The sequence below is a fragment of the Chlorocebus sabaeus genome, chromosome 13 (genome assembly GCF_047675955.1).
Source record: "Chlorocebus sabaeus isolate Y175 chromosome 13, mChlSab1.0.hap1, whole genome shotgun sequence".
NCBI classification, from domain to species: domain Eukaryota; kingdom Metazoa; phylum Chordata; class Mammalia; order Primates; family Cercopithecidae; genus Chlorocebus; species Chlorocebus sabaeus.
In genome coordinates, this window is record NC_132916.1 from 49,358,621 (window position 1) to 49,384,690 (window position 26,070).

General features: G+C 41.3%; 1 protein-coding gene and 1 long non-coding RNA gene across 5 annotated transcripts in view; one reads left to right on the top strand and one right to left on the bottom strand.

Annotated features, from left to right (window-relative positions):
• Positions 1 to 26,070, top strand: part of TPD52L1 (TPD52 like 1) — a 111,749-nt gene that overhangs the window by 19,536 nt on the left and 66,143 nt on the right. The gene's annotated exons all lie outside the window — the stretch shown is intronic.
• LOC140713161 (uncharacterized) lies at positions 10,479 to 21,041 on the bottom strand. The gene is made up of 2 exons (XR_012095036.1): positions 20,941 to 21,041; positions 10,479 to 11,118 (listed from the first exon to the last, which is right to left on the bottom strand). It is a non-coding gene; the product is annotated as an uncharacterized lncRNA (long non-coding RNA).

Sequence of the window (26,070 nt, forward strand, 5' to 3'; positions counted from 1 at the left end):
GCAGAGAGTGTCCTGGCCCAAGACCCAGGAGGTGCAGCTTCTGATCTTGGTTTCACCACCACTCTGCCACTCCCTTCTCAGGTCCTCTGTTTGCTCACCTCTTTCTTACCCAAGAGGGTTGGATTAGTTGCCCTTTGAGATCCTGCCCAGCTTATTCTTAAAAAACCTGTTTAAACTCCTTCAATAGGTGATGCTTTTTAAATATATATACACGCGTACATACATACCTACAAATACATGTATTAAGCTATTCCTTAAACTATGTTTGCTTTTTTATTTCCTATGAGGAAAGTCTGCAGTCAAGTTAGATATTTGCATTTTTTTAAGTAAGTCCTAGAATGTTACTCTAGATGCTGATACTTCTCGTTTAAGGAATGACTCTGCATGCTCATATAAGTAATTCCTCCAGTCTGAGATGACTGTGGTCATAGGGAAGGAAGTCAGGAAGAAGAACACAGAAGAAAGTAAAGTAAAGGGTCTGTCACATAAAGGGATCCTAGTGTAGTGACAAAGAGCCTACATGTCGTCACAAAGATTTGGATTCATTTCCCAGTGCAGTCCCTTATCAGCGATGTGACTTTAACTTCCCCAAGTCTCAGTTTGCTCATCTACAAAATGGTGGAAATGCAGGGCCCCCAATGGATCTTGTGATGATTGAATGACATGATGCAGATGAATTGCTTACGACTGTGCTTGGGTACTATTATGGCAATGAAAGAGAAAAGCGAGATTCATTTATCAATTTCTCATGAAATATACATTTAACATTCCCTGTGGTGGGCCCTAAATTAGGCACTAGTGAAACAGACATGAAAAAACCAAAGTCATGGGAGACTTCAACACTCCACTGTCAACATTAGACAGATCAACGAGACAGAAAGTTAACAAGGATATCCAGGAATTGAACTCATCTCTGCAGCAAGCAGACCTAATAGACATCTATAGAACTCTCCACCCCAAATCAACAGAATATACATTCTTCTCAGCACCACATCGTACTTACTCCAAAATTGACCACGTAATCGGAAGTAAAGCACTCCTCAGCAAATGTACAAGAACAGAAATTATAACAAACTGTCTCTCAGACCACAGTGCAATCAAATTAGAACTCAGGACTAAGAAACTCAATCAAAACCGCTCAACTACATGGAAACTGAACAACCTGCTCCTGAATGACTACTGGGTACATAACGAAATGAAGGCAGAAATAAAGATGTTCTTTGAAACCAATGAGAACAAAGATACAACATACCAGAATCTCTGGGACACATTTAAAGCAGTGTGTAGAGGGAAATTTATAGCACTAAATGCCCACAAGAGAAAGCAGGAAAGATCTAAAATTGACACTCTAACATCGCAATTAAAAGAACTAGAGAAGCAAGAGCAAACACATTCGAAAGCTAGCAGAAGGCAAGAAATAACTAAGATCAGAGCAGAACTGAAGGAGATAGAGACACAAAAAACCCTCCAAAAAATCAATGAATCCAGGAGTTGGTTTTTTGAAAAGATCAACAAAATTGACAGACCACTAGCAAGACTAATAAAGAAGAAAAGAGAGAAGAATCAAATCGACGCAATTAAAAATGATAAAGGGGATATCACCACCAACCCCACAGAAATACAAACCACCATCAGGGAATACTATAAACACCTCTACGCAAATAAACTGGAAAATCTAGAAGAAATGGATAATTTCCTGGACACTTACACTCTTCCAAGACTAAACCAGGAAGAAGTTGAATCCCTGAATAGACCAATAGTAGGCTCTGAAATTGAGGCAATAATTAATAGCCTACCAACCAAAAAAAGTCCAGGACCAGATGGATTCACAGCTGAATTCTACCAGAGGTACAAGGAGGAGCTGGTACCATTCCTTCTGAAACTATTCCAATCAATAGAAAAAGAGGGAATCCTCCCTAACTCATTTTATGAGGCCAACATCATCCTGATACCAAAGCCTGGCAGAGACACAACAAAAAAAGAGAATTTTAGACCAATATCCCTGATGAACATCGATGCAAAAATCCTCAATAAAATACTGGCAAACCGGATTCAGCAGCACATCAAAAAGCTTATCCACCATGATCAAGTGGGCTTCATCCCTGGGATGCAAGGCTGGTTCAACATTCGCAAATCAATAAACATAATCCAGCATATAAACAGAATCAAAGACAAGAACCACATCATTATCTCAATAGATGCAGAAAAGGCTTTTGACAAAATTCAACAGCCCTTCATGCTAAAAACGCTCAATAAATTCGGTATTGATGGAACGTACCTCAAAATAATAAGAGCTATTTATGACAAACCCACAGCCAATATCATACTGAATGGGCAAAAACTGGAAAAATTCCCTTTGAAAACTGGCACAAGACAGGGATGCCCTCTCTCACCACTCCTATTCAACATAGTGTTGGAAGTTCTGGCTAGGGCAATCAGGCAAGAGAAAGAAATCAAGGGGATTCAGTTAGGAAAAGAAGAAGTCAAATTGTCCCTGTTTGCAGACGACATGATTGTATATTTAGAAAACCCCATTGTCTCAGCCCAAAATCTCCTTAAGCTGATCAGCAACTTCAGCAAAGTCTCAGGATACAAAATTAATGTGCAAAAATCACAAGCATTCTTATACACCAGTGACAGTCAAGCAGAGAGCCAAATCAGGAATGAACTTCCATTCACAATTGCTTCAAAGAGAATAAAATACCTAGGAATCCAACTTACAAGGGATGTAAAGGACCTCTTCAAGGAGAACTACAAACCACTGCTCAGTGAAATCAAAGAGGACACAAACAAATGGAAGAACATACCATGCTCATGGATAGGAAGAATCAATATCGTGAAAATGGCCATACTGCCCAAGGTAATTTATAGATTCAATGCCATCCCCATCAAGCTACCAATGAGCTTCTTCACAGAATTGGAAAAAACTGCTTTAAAGTTCATATGGAACCAAAAAAGAGCCCGCATCTCCAAGACAATCCTAAGTCAAAAGAACAAAGCTGGAGGCATCACGCTACCTGACTTCAAACTATACTACAAGGCTACAGTAACCAAAACAGCATGGTACTGGTACCAAAACAGAGATATAGACCAATGGAACAGAACAGAGTCCTCAGAAATAATACCAGACATCTACAGCCATCTGATCTTTGACAAACCTGAGAGAAACAAGAAATGGGGAAAGGATTCCCTATTTAATAAATGGTGCTGGGAAAACTGGCTAGCCATAAGTAGAAAGCTGAAACTGGATCCTTTCCTTACTCCTTATACGAAAATTAATTCAAGATGGATTAGAGACTTAAATGTTAGACCTAATACCATAAAAATCCTAGAGGAAAACCTAGGTAGTACCATTCAGGACATAGGCATGGGCAAAGACTTCATGTCTAAAACACCAAAAGCAACGGCAGCAAAAGCCAAAATTGACAAATGGGATCTCATCAAACTAAAGAGCTTCTGCACAGCAAAAGAAACTACCATCAGAGTGAGCAGGCAGCCTACAGAATGGGAGAAAATTTTTGCAATCTACTCATCTGACAAAGGGCTAATATCCAGAACCTACAAAGAACTCAAACAAATTTACAAGAAAAAAACAAACAACCCCATCCAAAAGTGGGCAAAGGATATGAACAGACATTTCTCAAAAGAAGACATTCATACAGCCAACAGACACATGAAAAAATGCTCATCATCACTGGCCATCAGAGAAATGCAAATCAAAACCACAATGAGATACCATCTCACACCAGTTAGAATGGCGATCATTCAAAAGTCAGGAAACAACAGGTGCTGGAGAGGATGTGGAGAAATAGGAACACTTTTACACTGTTGGTGGGAGTGTAAACTAGTTCAACCATTATGGAAAACAGTATGGCGATTCCTCAAGGATCTAGAACTAGATGTACCATATGACCCAGCCATCCCATTACTGGGTATATACCCAAAGGATTATAAATTATGCTGCTATAAGGACACATGCACACGTATGTTTATTGCAGCACTATTCACAATAGCAAAGACTTGGAATCAACCCAAATGTCCATCAGTGACAGATTGGATTAAGAAAATGTGGCACATATACACCATGGAATACTATGCAGCCATAAAAAAGGATGAGTTTGTGTCCTTTGTAGGGACATGGATGCAGCTGGAAACCATCATTCTTAGCAAACTATCACAAGAACAGAAAACCAAACACCGCATGTTCTCACTCGTAGGTGGGAACTGAACAATGAGATCACTTGGACTCGGGAAGGGGAACATCACACACCGGGGCCTATCATGGGAAGGGGGGAGGGGGGAGGGATTGCATTGGGAGTTATACCTGATGTAAATGACGAGTTGATGGGTGCAGCACACCAACATGGCACAAGTATACATATGTAGCAAACCTGCACGTTGTGCACATGTACCCTACAACTTGAAGTTTAATAATAATAAATAAATTTAAAAAAAAAAAAAAAAAAAAAAAAAAAGAAAAAACCAAAGTCCTTTCCTTTGTGAGTTTACCACCCTATTTTTGTTATAGCAGTTAGGTGTCAAGTAACTATTTGTAATGCATTATTTTACCCAAAAATTCATTGGATTTTGGTATGCTACTTACCACAAAGTTAAAAATAGCTTTCTGGAGCTAAGGAAAGATGAGTAGGTTGAAGATAGAAATAAATATGTAAGTTGATGGAATTTGGCTATCTGGCCTGCATGCAAATCTGAAGCATAAATTGTACCTACTAAAAAATACCGAAATTTTGCTAATGAGACAATAAGTGTTTTAAATGGTTGCTGCTTTTGGTCCTTCTTTATTTACTACGATGAAAGCTTAAAGATTTGCATAGCAGATATACAAAGCAATGTTCATTGTTTGGTTACATTTTGAGGAAGAACAGGTTAAATGTTTTGCTTACATTTCCATTGCTTCTTTTGAAATAACTTAGTAGAGCACCAGGGAAAATGCCAACAGTGCTTACCTCTTCAGTTAGCAGATCCTATTTCCGGTCTCTTGTGGCTTGGATATTGCTGATAACAAGACAGACTTGCTGAAAGGGGTGCAAAGTGCATGGAGAAGGGTGCATGTCCTCCATGGCAGGACTTTGACAATCCTGGTGTCTGTTACTTAACACCATGCTTGAGACCTCCAACTGTTCTGATTTCAGCTCTTGCCATTTTAGGTATTTCAAAAAATAAATAAGGCACAAAATGAAAGCTTTTAATATGTTTGTGTATATTTACATATATACGTGTGTGTGTGTGTATCCTATCATCTATCACCTTTACTCTGCTTTATTTTTCTTCATAAATATTTTATATTATGCATAATCATTTACTTTTTCTCCTAGCTAGCATTTAAGCTCCTTGAGGGCAGTGGCTTTGATCGTTTTCTTTATTGCCATATCCCCATATCTAAAACAAGGACTGTTCATGGAGAGCACTCTATAAATACATGTGGGGAAAACAATGAATGAATTAATAAATGAATGAATTAGTATTGAGTGCATATAGCATTATATCCAACCAGGCAGGTGGTAGCAGCATGGACATTTCAACTTCTGTAAGAAATGAATAGTTTAAAAATTTTATAAATTATTATAAAAGCTCCTAAAATTAAAGAAATGCTAGGACGATAGAATTTTCAGTACTCCACCACTGGTATTAAATGTTGTTCCCAACACTGAAATCCTGAAGACAACTTTAAGCTTAAGAGTCCAAGTGTGTCAACATAAAGATAGAATCTAGGGTAGAACTAAATTACCCTTCTTAAGAAAGAGTGAGAGGAAGGGGAAAATATGGGAATTGGAGAGGAAATTATTCACAAAGAGTGAGCTCCAGAAGGAGAAAAATAAATAGGGAGAGAGGACAATATGCCTGGAGGCTAGGGAGAGAAACGTAGGACAAGAGATGCTTCTAATGTTTTCCCAGAAAATGCTATAAACCAACTCCTAGCTTCCTCTATGAAATAATTAGTAAATTTTGCATTGCTCATTCAAACTTTTGTGGGATTAGAGTTTTATTATGGGAGTGGTTAAAAGGAAAGAGGTCACTGGACAGCTGATACATATTTTACAAAGAAATAGGTATTCATTTTCTCCCTGTCTCCACTAAACAAATATTGAGGAAATTCTTATAGACTATCAGCATGAGATATGCAGCTGAGCCATATGTTTTGCGTGTCCCTGTTCTTCTGCTGTCCTGATTTGGAGGTTCCAACATAGTAGAAGAGATGGAAGGGGAGAATGTAGCCAAATCCCATGGGGATGGTCTCTTAGATTGCCATGGACTCTTAAGCTTAAAATTGTCTTCAGGGTGATTTTCAGGGTGATCACAGACCTTGGATTGGCAACACCTGTTCAAGTTATTTTAACCTGGCAAATCAAAGTCTCATTTACAGAAATAAAAATGACAATAATTTGGTGGCATTTTCTTTTATAATGCACATGCGGCCTGCTCTACTTAGCTAGTTCATAGAGATTTATGAGAAAACATAAATCCGTATTCTTGTTGCTTAAAAACATTATTCTTCATGTTGCAAGTAGTTACTGAACTAAACCCGTAAAATGCTGATTTCCTTCCCTGTATGTGCCATCTCCCCAAGTCCTCACTTATAGCCTGCTAGGGTTTGAAATATTGATGAGTACAAATCCATTCATCTCCAAATTTCAGTGGCCTTTCAATGGAGAGTATTTTTAGCTTTGTTGAGAATTTGGGGCAGAGTAAATCACTTTCAGAAATAGCAGATTATTCTTTTAGTTTTATAGAACTTGAGATGGAATCTGTAAAATGAATCTTTGAATCCTTGTTGGCCTTATACTAATACAGTAGTATAAGATCATTTTTGTGTAAGTAACCGTGAGAGTAATTTAAGAGCATATCCTTTCTGCAAAATCTAATCTTAATACAAATAGATGTTAGAATTATGATAATCAACTGTTTAGGTCCTGTGTGAATACTATCATATATTATTAAACTATCTCTGGCAGCCTGGTGTGGTGACTCACACCTGTAATCCCAGCAACTGTGGGAAGCCGAGGTAGGTGGATCACTTGAGCCCAGAGTTTGAGACCAGCCTGGGCAATGTGGTGAAACCCCATCTCTACAAAAAAATTAAAAATTAGTTAGGTGTGATGGTGTGTGCCTGAAGTCCCAGCTGCCTGAGGCGGGAGGATCACTTGAGCCTAAGAGAACGAGGCTGCAGTGAGCTGTGATCATGCTACTGCACTCCAGCCTGGGAGACAGAGCCAGACCCTGTCTCATAAATAAATAAATAAATAAATGTAAAAATAAAAAGAATATCTATCATCTTAATGGATACAGTAACAGCTGGTACTGGTACCTTAGCTTTTTGAGTTTTGAGATACATTCACCAGTACATTGGTGAAGTCCACTCTTGATCAGACTTGATGGCTAGCTCACCATTGACCATTTTCTCAGATTTCCAATTTTCCAAACCCATTTTCTATGTTTCCTAATTTAGAGCATTTGCTCAGCTGGTTTTGTCCACCTGCACTGCTGTTACCCTCATTTCAGCTTGTCAGATCTCACCCGTATTGTTGACGGTGAACTCCTGATTTTCCCCCTGGAAGTCATCCTCCTTTTTTTTCTCAACTCTCACAGCATTATGAATCTTTTTAGTGTCCTTAAAAAACAGCATCATAATTCAAAGTTGGAGAGGACTTAATAAATGTCCTAATACAGTCTCCACATTTTGTAGCTGAAAGCACTTGAGGGATCAGGGGATTGGCCTGAGCTAATATCTTATATATGGGAAAACCAGAAAAAGAACTGAGGTTTTCTAACTACAGCCCAGTGATCCTTTCTCTGTATTATCAGCCCTTCACCTTCTCCAGCACTTTGCAGTTATTCATCCATATGTCTTATTAAACAGACTGTTTAGAGGCTTATTTTTAATTTAAAAGTTAACGTTTTATTAATTAAAGTTTAGGTTTACAAAACTTCCACTTTTAAGTGACGCTTGCAAGTCTTATACTATTTATAAAATTAGCAAACCATTACTTTTAAAGCAACTTTGATAAATATGATGCATAAATAGTATGATATTAACTGATATACAAATTCAACTAATATACTCAATTTCATATTTAAGCACTTCAATTTTCTATTTGAATAGCCTTCCTAAGTACTTAAATCTTATAAATTTAAAAGCTAAATATATAAGAAGTGAATCTAAAAATTCTCTTTAGCTGTTTCAATATTACTTACAAATTTAGTAAGATTTCCACTTAAAAATCCCAAGTTTAAGTCACTAACCTAATTAAACATTTAAAATTATAATTATAAGCCTGATAGTCTCTCAATAGACCATATTCTTTCCATCATAATATAAAACACCAAATATTCAGGTGCCTTCTCACAAAAACATTAGTTCTATGATTTTGCCTTATTTATTTCTTCATTCAGTAATTATCTAAAATATACCTGTGTGCCAGGCTCTAGAAAAACGTTAGCAAACAAAATAAAAATTTCTGTTCTTGTGAGGTTCAAATTCTAGGGAAGCGGCAAATAGTAAGCAACATAAATTAGTAAAAAATACAGGCCAGGCGCAGTGGCTTATGCCTGTAATCCCAGCCCTTTGGGAGGCTGAAGTAGGAGGATCACAAGGTCAGGAGTTCAAGACCAACCTGGCCAATATGGTGAAACCTTGTCTCTACTAAAAATCAAAAATTAGCCAGCTGTGGTGGCGCATGCCTGTGGTCCCAGCTACTTGGGAGGCTGAGGTGGGAGAATCGCTTCAACCCGGGAAGTGGAGGTTGTGGTGAGCCAAGATCACGCCACTGCACTCCAGCCTGGGTGACAGAGTGAGACTCCATCTAAATATATATATGCTAGATTTTGGTAAATGTTAAAGAAAAAAATCAATGAAGACAGGATGTGAAATGTGAGGGATGGGTGGAATGGTGGTTGCAGATGATGCTGCCTTTTTCTAGGATTAATACTCTGCACAAATACCTTGTTAATTAATTAAGGCTACTTTCCAACAGAGAGGTGTTACCTTCTGAGTACACTTGAGGTTATACCAGGACCAGAGATTTGGCTTGTTACATTGACTGGATTCTCACTGGTGACTCTGGTGAATACTCTGAATTTATTATTGTTTGTCCACAACTCCCGGACTTCCAAAGGGAAACCTGTAGCCCCCACATCACTTGATTGGATTTTATATGTCTTTGGCTCTTAAAATAATATGTAAACAGACTTCCCACCCAAGTAGAACAACCTTTGACACAGCCCTGAAGTCCTTCAGATTCTTCAGACCATTCAGTCTAAACAGACACATCTGGCTGAGTTCTGGGCATCCCTCATGGTTTTGTCCTGAAATGTGGACACAATTTTCCCACTTTCTTGATCAATTTTAGCTCTCCAAGAGGATAGAGAACTTCAGGAGGATAAATACTATTATGTCTTAGCTCTGTTTTGTTTCTCATTTATTACTGTGTCCTGCAGAACACAACGGGTTACCCAAGCAGTCCCTCAATACATGTTTAAAGCAGAACAGTGCAGCTCAATGACATAGGGTCATGTCCCACTCAGCCTCTTGGTTGCAGGCAGTGGCTCAAAGACTGGACTTCCTCAAGTGTGAAAAGGAATTGTAAGAATCCCTATGTGTCCCAAAGCACTGTCTAAACTAAGAACCACTATAAGAATGCTAGTTTTCCTTACTATTAATGGTTGAATGCTTATTTTAAAAATCCCTCAAAGCATTTCACAAGCAGATAATCCCTTTCCCTTTGTATTTAGGCTTTACGATACTATGAGTGGTACCACTGTTTTATTTTCACAATGCTGATCATTTTGTTGTGCCTGGTGTATATTCAGGCGTAAGTTCTTTTTCACAGGATAGCTTCAATGTATCAGGATGAACTTTCATTTGTTTATTTTCACTCAATAGAACTAACTTCTTTTTTCTGTTCATTCAGTTATCCCACTCTAAACACCAGTGTTCTCTTTATAGATGGAAATGTGAAGAAGGCAGCTCTTACTTAAAGGAGTTTTTTCCTGCTCTCATGCACTATACCATTATTTGAGCATTCTATGGAAAATTCAGGAGTGGTTTTTAAGAGGGCCGTGTTGCTCTGGGGAACATCTTGTTAAAGGAGGGTGTTTGAAAGCCACTTCAACTAGAAAAGTTACTTTCTACCTGGAGTCTGAGTGCACCTGTATCCATCACTGGACAGAACTCTGATGCTGTCCTGACAGTGCCTTTTCATGACCCTAACCTGTGGCTCTGGTCATCACTGTTCCTCAGTTCTCACTCTATCACATGGGTAACTGTTGTACTCAGAGGCTTTGGGAGTACTCAAATGTCTCTCTTTCCTTCTGTCATTTTGAATAACTGCCGCACAGCCCTTGTTTATTTCTATGTAATTATTACTTCATCATATATGATGTTTTAAGTCAATTTGATTCTTTTATGGGGGGAAAGTGGAAGGGAGGGGAGATAGGAAAAGATAGGCAGGCTTGTACTATTACATTTTCACAGATTTATTTGAAAAGTGAGTCTTTCCCAGAATTATCCACCACTTCTTAAGGTCAGTTGGAGACAGTTAATGCCAAACACGGTTTATAACATTTTAAAATTGATCAAAAATTTACCCTAACTTTTAAGGTCCTGAAATTACTGACACATATAAGAATTTGCAACTTAAATGTGGTACATAGTTTTTAAATATATATTTAAGATACACACACACATAATATATATTTTATATACACACACACACACACAGAGAGTTATTTAGTCTGTTCTTGATAGAGGACGTAAAGGAGAGTGTTAATTACCCCATTCTGGATAATTCAACTTACAATGGAAAACATGAAGGAGAGCTGTTTAACATCTGCATAAAACACTTGTTTCCTGGTCCTTCTAATGATGCATTCAGGTATGAAAAATGTTTTCTATTTACTTGTTCAGAATTATTTTAATAAAGGAAGAGAACCACAGCAGCTTCCTGCTTTGGAGGCCCACAGAGTTGCAGCCAAATGACTTGCTATTACCATAGGTCTTTATATTTGCTGAATGCTTTTCAGTACATTTGATTGTGAGTATTCACAGCCCTTTCTGGTGATGTGAAGGAGGCTGGTGTTGCTCTCATGCAGATTACAAAGCTAGAACCAGAAAAAGGGGGAAAAATGATGGCTTAAGGCATTCTTAGAAGTTGGGTTCAAGCCTACAGTTTGCTTTTCTCTTTAAGATCTGGAAAGATGAAGAATCTGATGGCAGTGAACCCAGTAATGAATATGATGTTAATATTATAATGTTATTTATTTTATTTACTTATATGCTATGGTAATTAATTTATAGTAATTAAGTAGTAAACCTGATAATATCTGATCTAAATGATTAGCATAAAGAACTATGTCAAGATCAAAATTCATGATGACTAAGAGGTCAGAACACAAGATACCCATTCAGAAGGATGTAGGAATAACCAAGAGAACTGAATGACCTCTCTAAGAGCACCAAGAAACATTTACGCCAGGATACACAAAGAACTAAGGCATTTGGGGGGGGTTCAGCAATGGTGTGAAGAGGTGCTTGCTGTTTTACATTATTATATGTATGCTGTCCATTTTCTAGAGAGCATAGAGAGAGAGGAAGCAAAACTGAGACTTAATCAGCATCATGGGATTTAAATATCAAACTATGAACAGATAAAGAATGTATGTGTTTTACACAAGTACTGCAGAAAGACCTAAATTGAAGCATGTGTTATATTTATTTACTCACAAACATTTGGTAAACATCTTCCTTGTGCTAGGCCATGCATAGATTCTGGGGATACATAGTGTTTGTCTGATGAACTAGAATGGATGCTAACTTGTGTCAGCACAGACAACTCTGAATTACTAGGACTTGCCAGTTTACATTGGCATAGTGCAAGCCATAGATCTTCAGACATATTCTGTCTTCTCCCAAATCTTCAAAGGCCAAGATTTTCCAGGATAACTGGGAGCAAGTCAGTAGTAGATTCTGCACTGACTCCAGGAACTAAGGTGTCTCAGGGATATTATGATAATTTTAGGGCATTGGAGTTTCATTTGGAAAGTTGGCTTTGCACAGCCACTCCCCAGGTGGCCCTTGTCTAGATCACCCCTTCATGTCAGTGCTTATGGACAAGGCTTCCCCTCAGATACCTCTGGTATTAAGGAGGCATAAGTGTACTTCTCTGCAGCTGTACTTTCTAAAAATCAGGTAAAGATAATGACCAAGAGCCACTTGAAAGGCAGGTAGGTATAGATGATGAGTAACTGCCTGGGGCCTTTCAAAAGCTAATATTTATAAACGTGTATTACTTGGCTGGGCATCGTACAAATCGATTTAAACCAATTCTGTGCTTTCTCTAGGGCAGATGTGCAAACATCATAAGCATGTAGAGCCCAGAAAAAGCATGCAAACACGGATCAAGTGCACAGCGCTGTGGACTTTTGTCACTTTTCATGATGTATAAGCACAGCTGCCTTTTTCAGCAGTCGTGAGCTGGAGTCGTGAGCAAAATGTTGTAGGAGTTGCATTTTTCAGGAGAGTGAGGTGCTGATGAGTGTTACCCTCTCTGATAGTCAGGAGAGGATCATTGAGGGGGTGGTTTTTGAGAGTTGGTTTAAGGTAGAAAGGGAGGGAACCTGCCATCTGGAAGTGTGACGATGTTCCAGGCATTGGGTACAGCTTCTTAAAGTAGCCTTTGCTTCTGGAGTAAATGAAAAAAGGGGACATTTAGTTAATTTGACTGAGAAAAGCTGAGAGAGCTGGGCAGTTGAGAGCACTTGATTAGCTGTCAGATACCATTCTCCATACAGCTTTCTGGCCTCCCAGCCCTGAAGAACTGTCAGCAAATATTGCCATACAGGATCGATTCCATTTAATCTTTTCCAAAACACAACTGTGCAGTAGGTGATGGCATCATCATTTTACAGACGAGCAAACAGAGGCCCAGAGAACTTAAGCAGCTTGTGTGCCAAGTATTTAAAAATTACTGTGTGTTTACATATCACATATGAATTCGCACACACGTAGATGGTGGGGATTATGAATGCAAGGAATGTTATTTTTTGAGTCCTTTAGGCCAGTCACAGTATTATAAACTGTGAGTAGAGCCAAAAGACAAATTTCTCTTTTTTGAGGAATTTCCAATACAACCAGTCTTTATACAATAAGTAGGATGAAAAGCATAAAAGCAACATTAACCACCGAGCGATCGGATCAGACTGGATCAAACCGGATCAGACCGGATCAAACCGGATCAGACCGCTTCAAACCGGTTTTGACTGGATCAAACCGGATAAGACCGGATCGAACTGGATCGGTTTTGACTGGATCAAAGCAGATCAGACTGGATCGAACCGGATCTGACCGGATCAGACTGGATCAGACCAGATCAAACCGGATCAGACCGGATCAGACAGGATCAAACCGGATCAGACTGGTTCAGACCGGATCAGACCGGATCAGACCGGATCAGACCGGTTCAAACCGGTTTTGACCAGACCACACCGGATCGAACCGGATCAGACCAGATAAAAGCGGATCAAACCGGATCAGACCGGATCAAACCGGATCAGACCGGTTCAGACCGGATCAGAGTGGATCAAACCAGGCCAGACCAGATCAAACCGGATCAAACCGGATCAGAACGGATCAAACCGGATCAGAACGGTTCAAACCGGTTTTGACAGGATCAGACCGGATCAAACCGGATCAGACCGGTTCAGACCGAATCAGAGTGGATCGAACCGGGCCAGACCGGATCAAACCGGGCCAGACCGGATCAAACCGGATCAGACCGGATCAAACCAGTTTTGACCGGATCAGACCGGATCGAGCCGTATGAAACCGGATCAGACCAGTTCAAACCGGTTTTGACTGGATCAGACCGGATCAAACCGGATCAGACTGGTTCAAACCGGTTTTGACCGGATCAAACCGGATCAGACAGGTTCAAACCGGACGAAACCGGATCAGACCGGTTCAAACCGGTTTTGACCAAATCAGACCGGATTAAACTGGATCAGACCGGATAAAAGTGGATCAAACCGGATCAGACTGGTTCAGGCCGGTTGTGACCGGATCAGACCGGATCAAACCGGATCAGACCGGTTCAAACCCGTTTTGACCGAATCAGACCGGATCAAACTGGATCAGAGCGGTTCAAACCGGTTTTGACCGGATCAAAACGGATCAGACAGGTTCAAACTGGATGAAACCGGATCAGACCGGTTCAAACCGGTTTTGACCGGATCAAACCGGATCAGACCGGTTCAAACCCGTTTTGACCGAATCAGACCGGATCAAACCGGATAAGACCGGTTCAAACCGGTTTTGACCAGATCGAACTGGATCTGACCGGATCAGACTGGATCAGACCGGTTCCAACCAGATCAGACCGGATCAAACAGGATGAAACCGGATCAGGCCGGTTCAAACCGGTTTAGACTGGATCAGTCCGGATCAGACCAGTTCAAACCGGATCAGACCGGATCGAACTGGGCCAGACTGGATGGATCAAACCAGATCAGACCGGATCGAACTGGGACAGACCGGATAAAACCGGATCAGTCCGGATAAAACCGGATCAGATCGGATCAAACCAGAGCAGATTAGACGTGACCAAACCGGACCAGACTAGACTAGACCATATCAGACTAGACTAGACTACATCATATTAGACTAGACCGGACCAGACCAGACGAGACCAGGTAAGGCTAGACCAAACCGGACCAGAACAGACGAAACTGGACCAGACCGGATCAAACTGGACCAGACAGGATCAGACCGGATAAAACCGGACCAGACCAGATCAGACCAGATAAAACTGGACCAGACTGGATGAAACCGGATAAAACCAGACCAGACTGCATCAAACCAGACCGAAGCAGAGCGAACCAGATCAGACCGGATCAAACCAGAATAGACTGAAGCATACCGATCCAACCGGATCCAACCGGATCCAACTGGATCAAACCGGATCAGACCGGATCAAACCAGATCAGACCGGATCAAACCGGGTAAAACCGGACCAGACCAGACCAGACTAAACCGGACCAGATCAGACTTAACGAAACCGAACCAGACTAGGCTAGACCATATCGGACTAGACTAGATCATATCAGACTAGACTAGACTAGACCATCAGACTACACTAGATCATATCAGACTAGACTGGACCTGACCAGACGAGACCAGATAAGGCTAGACCAAACCGGACCAATGAAACAAGAGATTGGTAGAACATCAACAAATAAGAGGTCAGAACCCCTAGTCCAAAGCCATAAATGGATTCTAGTCTAGTATGATATGATCTAGTCTAGTCTGATGGTCTAGTCTAGTCTAGTATGATATGATGTAGTCTAGTCTGATGGTCTAGTCTATTCTAGTCTGATATGATCTAGACTAGTCTGATGGTCTAGTCTACTCTGATGGTCTAGTCTAGTCTAGTCTGATATGATCTAGTCTAGTCTGATATGGTCTAGTCTAGTCTGGTCCGGTCTGATCTGGTCTGATCCGGTCTAATCCAGTTCGATCCGTTCTGGTCCGGTTTGATCCAGTCAAAACCGGTTTTATCCTGTCTGATCCGGTTAAGACCGGTTTGATCCGGTCTGATCCGGTTTGATCCGGTCAAGACCGGCTTAAACCGGTTTGATCCGGTCTAATCCGGTTTGATCTGGTCTGATCCGGTTTGATCCGGTCAAAACCTGTTTGATCCAGTCTAATGCGATTTGATCTGGTCTGATCCGGTCTGATCCGGTTTTATCCGGTTTAATCCGGTGCGACCCGATTCGATCCGGTCTGATCTGGTTTGATCTGATCTGATCCGGTTTGCTCTGGTTCAGTCCGGTTTGATGCAGTCTGGTCCGGTTTTATCCGGTCTGATCCGGTGTGGTCCAGTTTTATCCGGTCTGATCCGGTCTGGTCCAGTTTGATCCGGTCTGGTCCGGTTTCGTCTGTTCTGGTCCGGTTTGGTCTAGCCTTATCTGGTCTCGTCTGTTCTGGTCTGGTCTAGTCTGATATGGTCTAGTCTAGTCTGATCCGGTTTGGTCAAGTCTGATCTGGTCCGGTTTAGTCTGGTCTGGTCTGGTCCGGTTTGATCCAGTCAGATACGGTCTGATCCGGTTTGATCTGATCCGATCCAGTCCGATCCGGTTGATCTGGTCCGGTTTAGTCTGGTCTGGTCTGGTCCGGTTTGATCCGGTCAAATACGGTCTGACCTGGTTTGATCCGATCCGATCCGGTCCGATCCGGTTTGATACGGTTTCATCCGGTCTGATCCGGTCTGATATGGTTTTATCTGGTTTGATATGGTCTGATCTGGTGTGATCCGGTCCGATCCGGTTTTATCCAGTTTGATCCGGTCTGATCCGATTTGATCCGGTCAGATCCGGTCTGATCCGATTTGATCCGGTCTGATCCGGTCTGATCCAGTTTGATCCGGTTTGATGCAGTCTGATCCGGTCTAGTCTAGTCTAGTCTGATATGGTCTAGTCTAGTCTGGTCCGGTTTGGTCAAGTCTGATCTGGTCGTGTTTAGTGTGGTCTGGTCTGGTCTAGTCTGGTCTGGTCTGGTCTAGTCTGGTCTGGTCTGGTGTAGTCTGATATGATCTAGTCTAGTCTGATCCGGTTTGATCCGGTTTTAACCGGTCTGATCCGGGCAAAACCGGTTGGAACCGGTCTGATCCGGTTTGATCCAGTTTGATCCGGCCCGATCCAGTTTGATCCGGTCAAAACCGGTATGATCAGAACTGATCCAGTTTGATCCAGTCTGATCCGGTCTGAACCGGTCTGATCCGGTTTGATCCGCTTTTATCCGGTCTGATCCGGTTTGATCCGGTCTGAACCAGTCTGATCCGGTTTGATCCGGTCAAAACCGGTTTGAACCGGTCCGATCCGGTTTGATCCGGTCAAAACCAGTTCGATCCGGTCCGATCCGGTCTGATCCGGTTTGATCCAGATTGATCCGGTCAAAACCGGTTCGATCCGGTCTGAACCGGTTTGATCTGGTCTGATCCGGTTTGATCCGGTTTGAACCGTTCTGATCCGGATTGATCCAGTCTGATCCGGTCACAACCTGCTTGAACCAGTCTGATCCTGTTTGATCCGGTTTTATCTGATCTGATCCAGTTTCATCTGGTCTCATCAGGTTCGATCCGGTCTGGTCCGGTTTGATCTGGTCCAATCAGGTTTCATCCAGTCTGATCCGTTTCGATCCGGTCTGGTCCCGTTTAATCCTGTCTGCTCCGGTTTCATCCGGCCAAAACCGGTTCGATCCGGTCTGGTCCAGTTTGATCCGGTCTAAACCGATTTGATTCGGTCCAATACGGTTTGATCCGGTGAGGCCTGGTTTGATCCAGTCCGATCTGGTTTGATCTGGTGAGGCCCGGTTTGATCCGGGATAATCCAGTTTGATCTAGTCAAAACCAGTTTGATCCGGTTGAAACCAGTTAGATCCGGTCTAATCCGGATTGATCCGGTCTAGGTTTGATCCGTTGAGGGCCGGTTTGATTCGGTCAAAACGGGTTCGATCCGGTCTATCCGGTTTGATCCAGTCTAGGTTTGATCCGGTGCGGCCCGGTTTGATCCGGTCAAAACCGGTTTGATCCGGTCTATCTGGTTTGATCCGGTCTAGGTTTGATCGGGTGAGGCCCGGTTTGATCCGGTAAAAACTGGTTTGATCCGGCAGGCTATGGTGCTGTGGGTCCTCATCCCCCCGCCATTGGCTCAAGCGCGGAGGCCACCCCCGAGGAGTCTGAGGGTGGGAGAGCGCCCCTTCCGGGGTTGCCAGGGCAGTGTAGGAAAGTTCCCAATCCCCGCCTGCCGGGGCTGGATGGGGGATCCCTGCTGCCTGCGCGGCCTGGCTGGGCTGCAGCAGGGCGACGGTCCCTGCTCCCTGGCTCACAAAAGCCCCCGGTGGGAGAGTCCAGGGCGCGCAGGGCACGTGGGGCGCGGGAAGCCCCATTCCCCACGCCCCGGTGTGGGCGAAGGCCACCGGCGAGGGAGCGGAGGGACACCCGCCGGGGGCCGCGTCGCCCAGGCCACCTGCATGCGCCGGTGCCCTGTCACCCTGGCCTGGGTGCCTGGTCCTCTGGTTCTGAAACCAAATCTGAATCCGGGACTCCGGGACTCCGGTTGGAACCGGTCTGATCCAGTTTGATCTGGTCTGATCCGGTCTGATCCGATTTGATCCAGTCTGATCCGGTCACAACCGGCTTGAACCAGTCTGATCTGGTTTGATCCGGTTGATCCTCTTTGATCCGGTCTGATCCAGTTTGAACCGGTCTGATCCGGTTCGATCCGGTTCGATCCGGTCCAACCCAGTTAGATCCGGTCTGATCCGGTTTGATCTGGACCGATTCAGTCTGATCCGGTTTGATCCGGTCTGATCCGGTCAAAACCGGTTTGAACCGGTCTGATCCGGTCTGATGCGGTTTGATCCGGTTTGATCCGGTTTGATCAGATCTGATCCGGTCTGCCCGGTCTGATCCAGTCTGATCCGGCCTGAACCAGTCTGATCCGGGTTGATCTGCTTTTATCCGGTCTGATCCAGTCAAAACCGGTTTGATCCGGTCTGATCCGGTTTGATCCGGTAAAAACCGGTTGGATCCGGTCTGATTCGGTCTGATCCAGTTTGATCCGGTTTGAACCGGTCTGATCCGGTTTGATCCGGTCTGATCCGGTCACAACCGGCTTGAACTGGTCTGATAAGGTTTGATCCGGTCTATTCTGGTCTGATCCGGTCTGCGCCGGTCAAAACCGGTTTGAACCGGTCTGATCTGGTCTGATGCGGTTTGATCCAGTCTGATCCGGTTTGATACGGTTTGATCAGGTCTGATCCGGTCTGGCCCAGTCTGATCCAGTCTGATCCGGGCTGAACCGGTCTGATCTGGTTTGATCCGCTTTTATCCGGTCTGTTCCGGTCTGATCCGGTCTGATCTGGTCAAAACCGGTTTGATCCGGTCTGCTCCGGTTTGATCCAGTCAAAACCGGTTCGATCCTGACTGATCCGGTTTGATCCGGTCAAAACCGGTTCGATCCAGCCGCCACCCCCGGCCCGCCCCCCTGGCTTCTGGGAGCCCCATCACCAGGGGTGCAGGCACCCCCCGCGATCGGGCTCCCAGCCGCCACCCCCGGCCTGCCCCCCTGGCTTCTGGGAGCCCCATTGCCAGGGGTGCAGGCACCCCCCACGATCGGGCTCCCAGCCGCCACCCCCGGCCCGCCCTCCTGGCTTCTGGGAGCCACATCGCCGGGGGTGCAGGCACCCCGGGCGATGGTTCACCTGTACTCCCAGCACTTTGGGAGGCCAAAGCGGGCGGATCACAAGATCAGAAGATTGAGACCATCCTGGCTAACACAGTGAAACTCCATCTCTACTAAAAATACAAAAAATTCACGAGACGTGGTGGCAGGCACCTGTGGTCCCAGTTACTCACGAGGCTGAGGCAGGAGAATGGTGTGAACCCGGGAGGCAGAGCTTGCAGTGAGCCGAGATTGCGCCACTGCACTCCAGCCTGGGTGACAGAGCGAGACTCTGTCTCAAAAAATAAAAAATAAAAAAAATAAAAATAAAATGCGTGAAGAATACTGAAGCACCCAGAAGATTTCAGAGTGGCCAGCCTGGGACAGGGCTATGCAGGATAACTTTTGGGTGGTGAGATTGGAGCCGGGTTTTGTAGTTAGAAATGAAGGCCAGGCGTGGTGGCTCACACCTGTAATCCCAGCACTTTGGGTAGCTGAGGTGGGTGGATCACTTGAGGTCAGGAGTAAAAGCCCAGCCTAGCCAACATGGCAAAACCCTGTCTCTGCTAAAAATACAAAACATCAGCTGGACATAGTGGTGTGTGCCAGTAATCATAGCTACATGGGAGGCTGAGGCAGGAGAATGGCCTGAACCCAGGAGGCGGGTGTTTCAGTGAGCTGAGATCACGCCACTTCAGTCCAGCCTGGGTGACAGAGCGAGACTCCATCTCAAAAAAAAAAAGAAAAGAAAAGAAATGATAGGCTATATGTATTCAGAAGAAGCATAGATATATGAAGAGTGCCCAGTCAGTGAAGGGCCTTGAGTAGAAGCACATGATGTAGTTGATATTTCTCTTTATGACTCCCCAAGATCTTAAGGGAAGTATTTTTAATGAAAATGATGAACAAAAAGCATCACTGGATTACATGAGATTAGAACTGGAAAACATAAAATCTGTGAAGGTAACTAATATAGAACAATAAGACTTTTAGCTTTTTTCCTGCAAAGTCCAATTCCCGGCAATGTGGTTGACACTGAAATGTTGGATAAACATAAATGGAATAAATGGATTATGATAGTGACTGGGAATGTATAAGATATGGGCTAAATATAGATTCTTGATACAGAAGAGACATATTGAAAGAAAAACTTTTTCTAAAATTAAAAATATTCAGTTATTATTATCTCAGTAAAATCTGGAGATTCTATGGGGAGATAGGGAGAACATCTCTCAATCAGGTTCCAGTTGCAGAGGACGGAATCCAACCATCTATTTTAAACAAGAAGGAATTTGTTACAGAGCCATGGTAAGTGGGCCTCAGAATCATTGCACAGCTGAAGTAGTAGATCCTAAACTAAACTTTCAGGAACAACTCTCAAACTCAAAGCTGCTCCCAGAACTGGGGGCCCACATTGCTGCTGCCATGGCAACTTATTAAGAAGCTATTAGGATCAGGAAGGCACTGCCATCGAGACCTGCCTCAGCACCAAGCAGTGGCTCCTTTCATTGGCTCCATAACTGCTCCTGTCTGCACCAGCAAAATGGATGGGATATTTTTGACACCACGTAGTTAGGGGCAGAAAACTGGGACCTCAACCACAGAAAACTGATGCCTCCACGACTGTGCTTGACTATGGGAACAGCAGAAGTGGCTGCTCTCTCACAAATCTCTTAGAAGGCATTTCACTGACCAGGCCAAAGTTACCTTTCAGTCTCTGGCTCCAAAGAGGCCAGCTTCCAGCACTTTGCAGCCAAGGCAGGTTTGTCCACACAGAGAGGGAGAAGCAATGTAGCAGCAAGTATCTGGAAGGAAGAAATAGTTGGTATTTTGTTTGCATATGATAACAAACATTTGGTTTCATTTGATTCCTAGTATTAGGCATTTTGTTTTCAGAACACTTTAATATAATTATTTGTGAAGGGAGGGTAACAACTTACAGAATTGAAAACAATGATAGAACATTTACATTAACAAGAGAAGAAAAGGTAATAAGCTGAAACTCTACCAAGCCAGCAAATAGTAGAGGAAAAAAGGAGAAACCAACAAAGTAAACTAAATTGTAAATATAAAATTAAAAAAAAGGAAAAAATCAAGTGCACCATTGCTACATTAAAATGTAAAAGAACTAAATACCCCTATGTAAAGAAAGATTAGGAATATGTTGGATAAAAATAAAAACACACATGAGTTGCTTACAAAAACTTTAAGCAATATTTCTTAAAGGTTAGGGAAGTGAAAAGATGAACAGAAATATACAAGACAAAGAGCAAACAAAATAACACTAAAAGCAATTTGTGTTAGAAAGGAAGCATAAAATAGTAGAAAGAGGAGCAATTTGTAAAGTCATAAACTTGCATGTCGAAATAACATAGCAAGTATAAATGCACTTTTAAAAACTGTCACAATGCAGGAAGAATTGATTGATAATTTGGTTTTATGGTGGTATATTTTAATGAGTAGATAGTAGATCACAGGTTAGGACAGAGAGGCTTAATGATCCAATTTAGAAACTGACTTACTAGGTATATATCACAGAATTTTATATAGAATTTCATGTCCTTTCTCTAGCCTCCTAGTGCCATGAAACATTTAGAAAAATTAGTCAAGTACTTGGCCTAGAGTACTTGACTATTCTAGCCAATTTTCTTGGCTAGAAAAATTCAAAAGAGCTTTTATAGGCCACATTCTTTAAGTATTGCCCAATAAAACTAGAAATAAGTATTAAAATATAACCAAAAATTTTTAACAACTTGGAAATTAAGAAACACACTTGGGACAAAGGTAAAATCAGAATGAAATTCTGAACTACCTAGAAAACAATGACAAAGAGAACACTTCAAAATCTATGAGACAAAGAGAGACTGCCAATAATAAAAGTTAATACATAAGAAACTAGAAAAAAAAATACACCAAAAGAGAAGAGAATTTAAAAAGATGGAAGCAGAGGTTAATAAAATAGAAAATAGCAAAAACTAAAATAGCAGAATGGATAAATAAATTCAAAAGTTAATTTGTGGTAACATACAAATCCCCTCTGAAACCTTTCTCTGGAGAAAAGTTAGAAATGAGAAAACAAACATAACCAAAATATTGAAGAAATTCTAGAAGATGGAGATACCACGTATAACTTTTTGGAAACTCGATTTTTTCTTTTTCTTTTCTTTTTTTTTTTTTTGAGACAGAGTCTCACTCTGTCACCCAGGTTGGAGTGCAGTGGCGCGATCTCAACTCACTGCAACCTCCACCTCCCAGGTTCAAGCAATTCTCCTGCCTCAGCCTCCAGAGTAGCTGAGATTATAGATGCATGCCACCACGACCAGCTAATTTTTGCATTTTTAGTAGAGACAGTGTTTCACTATATTGTTCAGGCTGGTTTCGAACTCCTGATCCACCTGCCCCGGCCTCCTAAAGTGCTGGGATTACAAGTGTGAGCCACCGTGCCTGGCCTGGAAACTAGCTTTTTAAACCTAGAGCAGGGATCTGCAAACTTTCTCTCTAAAGATCAGAGAGTAAACGATTTAGGCTTTGTGGACCATACCGCCTCTGTCACAACCACCCAACTCAATCATTGTAGCACAAAAGGAGCCTTAGACATTATTATATCAAATGGATCAAATGGGTATGACTGTGATCCAACAAACTTTATTTACAAAAATAGGCCATGAGTGGATTTGGCCCGCAGGTTATAGTTTGTCAAACCCTGAACCGGAGGAACCCAGTATAGCAAAATACAAACTACCAAAATTGAGCCAAGGAGAACTGAAAACTTGAATACATGAATTAATATTATATTTAGTGTAATTTCATTTAAAGTCCCAACAAAGATATTTTGAAATTAGATTAAGTGCTCCTAGAGCATCTGTTGAAGAATAAACTGTGAGACTCTGGAATTTAATATTTGTGATTCTGTGGCAAATAGGCTTTATTTAGTAATAACTGACCCATCTACTTAAAAAAATAAAATGTGACTTTTATTGCATGCCTTATAAAGTTAATTTTCTATAAATTAAAATCTTAACCAAAAATTATAAAACAATGCAAATATTCACAGAAAAAAATGAGATGATTAAATACAATGTAGTAATTGGGGCGACTCTTTCAGCCAAGGGATTGGAAATGCAAAGGTACAAAAGAAAAAAATAGGCATTTTATCCTTTATGAAAATGTTAAATATTTGCATGGAAAAATATATCATCAAATTTAATAGACAAACAATAGATCGGAGAAAGAATTTCATCACATATAGCAGTTAATAAATTAATATCAACAAAACATGAAAAAATCTAATAATTTGATAGAGCAATAGAAAAATAGGCAGATAATTTGAATGAGCAATTTATAGAAGAGCAAAAATAACTGACCAACCATGTATGAAAATAGTCTTAACTATGCTAAGGAAATGCAGATTTAAGTAACAATATAATATTATGCTATATCCCTTGGACAGGCAAAATATTAAAAGTATGATAATTCCAATTGCTGACGAGGATAGAGAAAGAGTAGTTTCATGTGTTGCTGGTAGAAATCTGAATTACTACACTCTTTTGGGGAAATAATCAGGCAACAGCTATTAAAATGTAAATTCTTCTCCTGGAACTAAAATTAGCTTAAGTAATGACACATGTACAAAAATTATGCATTGCAGCACTGATTATAGTAGGCAGACCCCCTCCTCAGAAAAAACAAAATAAAATAAATGTCCATGAAAAGAGCAATGTTTGAATACATGCAGTATTTGCTTACCATGAAATATTCAGCAGTCTTTTAAAAGAATGAGTTATAACTCCAACATTTGGCATATACACTTAGTATGAATTGTGAAGATTAACAAGATGGAGAGGAGTTTATAGAATATGAAATCATTTTTGTCAAACAGTGGCAAAGACTCTGGTATGTGTATGTATAATTATATATACTGTAGTGTATATGTATAATTATATTGTAAATGTATATGTACACACATACACGCACACATTGCCAAAGAATAAATGAAATCTTATTTTATTTTAAATCCAGAAAGTGTCAGATGCACTTTTATTTGTAACCCCCCCCTTAAAGAGAAGATATTAGTTAAACTACCCTCTCAAACACTGGGAAATTAAGCTCAGATTTTTTTTTCATGATGTCAAGGAACACAGTATTAGCTGGGGTGTGGTGGAGAGTGGGGGAGCGTTTACATTTAAGAATAATTAATAGAGATCTTGTTTTAGAAGTTTCTATTGAGAAGAGGCCCTGGTTTTATGGCATCACCTATTGAATGGGAGTATCTCATAGTTAGCCAAGCATATATTAATTAGTACATTCTACCAAAGCCTTCAGCTTCTTAGGTTTTGGAGCCAGTTACCATATTTGGAAAAAATCAATGACTCAAATGGAAACTTTACAGCGCTTCTCTCCTCTGTTAAGATATCCACGTCATCAGCTTGTTATCCAAGTGGAAAGGCACATTTTTATCCTTCAGTGGATCTGTCTTCTTCACCTAGTAAGAGTTGATTCTTCCTCCCACGGCTGTGTTCTTAGTGTAGCTAAAAGTGGGTGCACCCATCCTGTTTACTCCCACCCTTACCTTCTTGAAAAGAGAGAATAGATTGGTAGTATGTGAACATTTAGAGATTATGTGAAACAATAAAATTAAATATCCTTCTTAGAAGTGGTTTTCAGACTTCTCAAAAATTGACACAGGGTAACAAATACGTTTTACATCACATTGAGTTGTGTTGGTGTGTGGATGCTTGTGTGTGTGCATATAAAATAATGAACAAAATTTTATGAAACATTACTTGTTCTTATCATATGCACTCCAAACAATTTCTACTGTCTTCTAGTCTACTTTATTTTATTTCATTTAAAAAATACTGATCACAGCACACTGAGTTGACTTAGTGACCCACTAAATGGGGTAGTGACCTGCAGTTTGAAAACATACTGCATCAAAGGACTCCTATCAAAGCGGCATGCATGGCATTCCATGGTCAGAAGATTTTCACTGGACTGCAGAGACAGTTGCTCAGTGAGGTCAAATACAGACCTAGGCATGTTTTACTTCATTTCACATATGCCAATAAGGTCAGCTTATGTGAAAGACTTTCTGATAGCAGGTTCCTTAAGGTAGTTTTAAGTTTGCCTTGGGCAAAAGCATTGCAATACTTTTAAAGAATTAGCTTAAGCTAGAGGCAAATAAATTTTAACTGCTGTGGTAGATGCCTTAGCTAATGATGTTTCTCCTACAGTTGGGACTGTCATGAGAAGACTGGTTATCTTGGTATAAATAGAAGGCATCTCAGTTGATTTCAACTCTGCCCTAAGCTTTCTTGGATTCCAATCGCATTTAGGCTTTAAAATAATATGCTGAAGTTGGAAAAAGAATTTCCATATGAAACTAAGCAACACTTAAGTATATTCTTTTATAATAATAACCCCAGTTGGGCATATTGCCTAATTAATTCTTCATAGAGTCAGTAGAGATCAGTTGTACACTGTTCCAAATACAGGATTTGTGTGGATCATAAGAACACAGGTGACTTATATACAGGTATTTAAAGTGAAAGTGTTTGAAAATCTGACATACTTTGACTGCAAAGTAAAATGATGTGTGTTATATCTAACCGGATTTGGGAGCAAAGAATTTCAAAAAACCAGTGGAAATTGGACTCTGCCTATGGCCTCTTTTACAATATACCTAATTTAAGATGTGTATAAGAAACATTTTTAAATATTCACTAGGGAAACAAAGCCTTTTCTATTCTGCCATTTACTTTATTTTTTAACCTAACTTATTTTTCTGAATGATTAACACTGATGCCTTTGATTGTGTGGGTGTTGTCAAAAGATAGT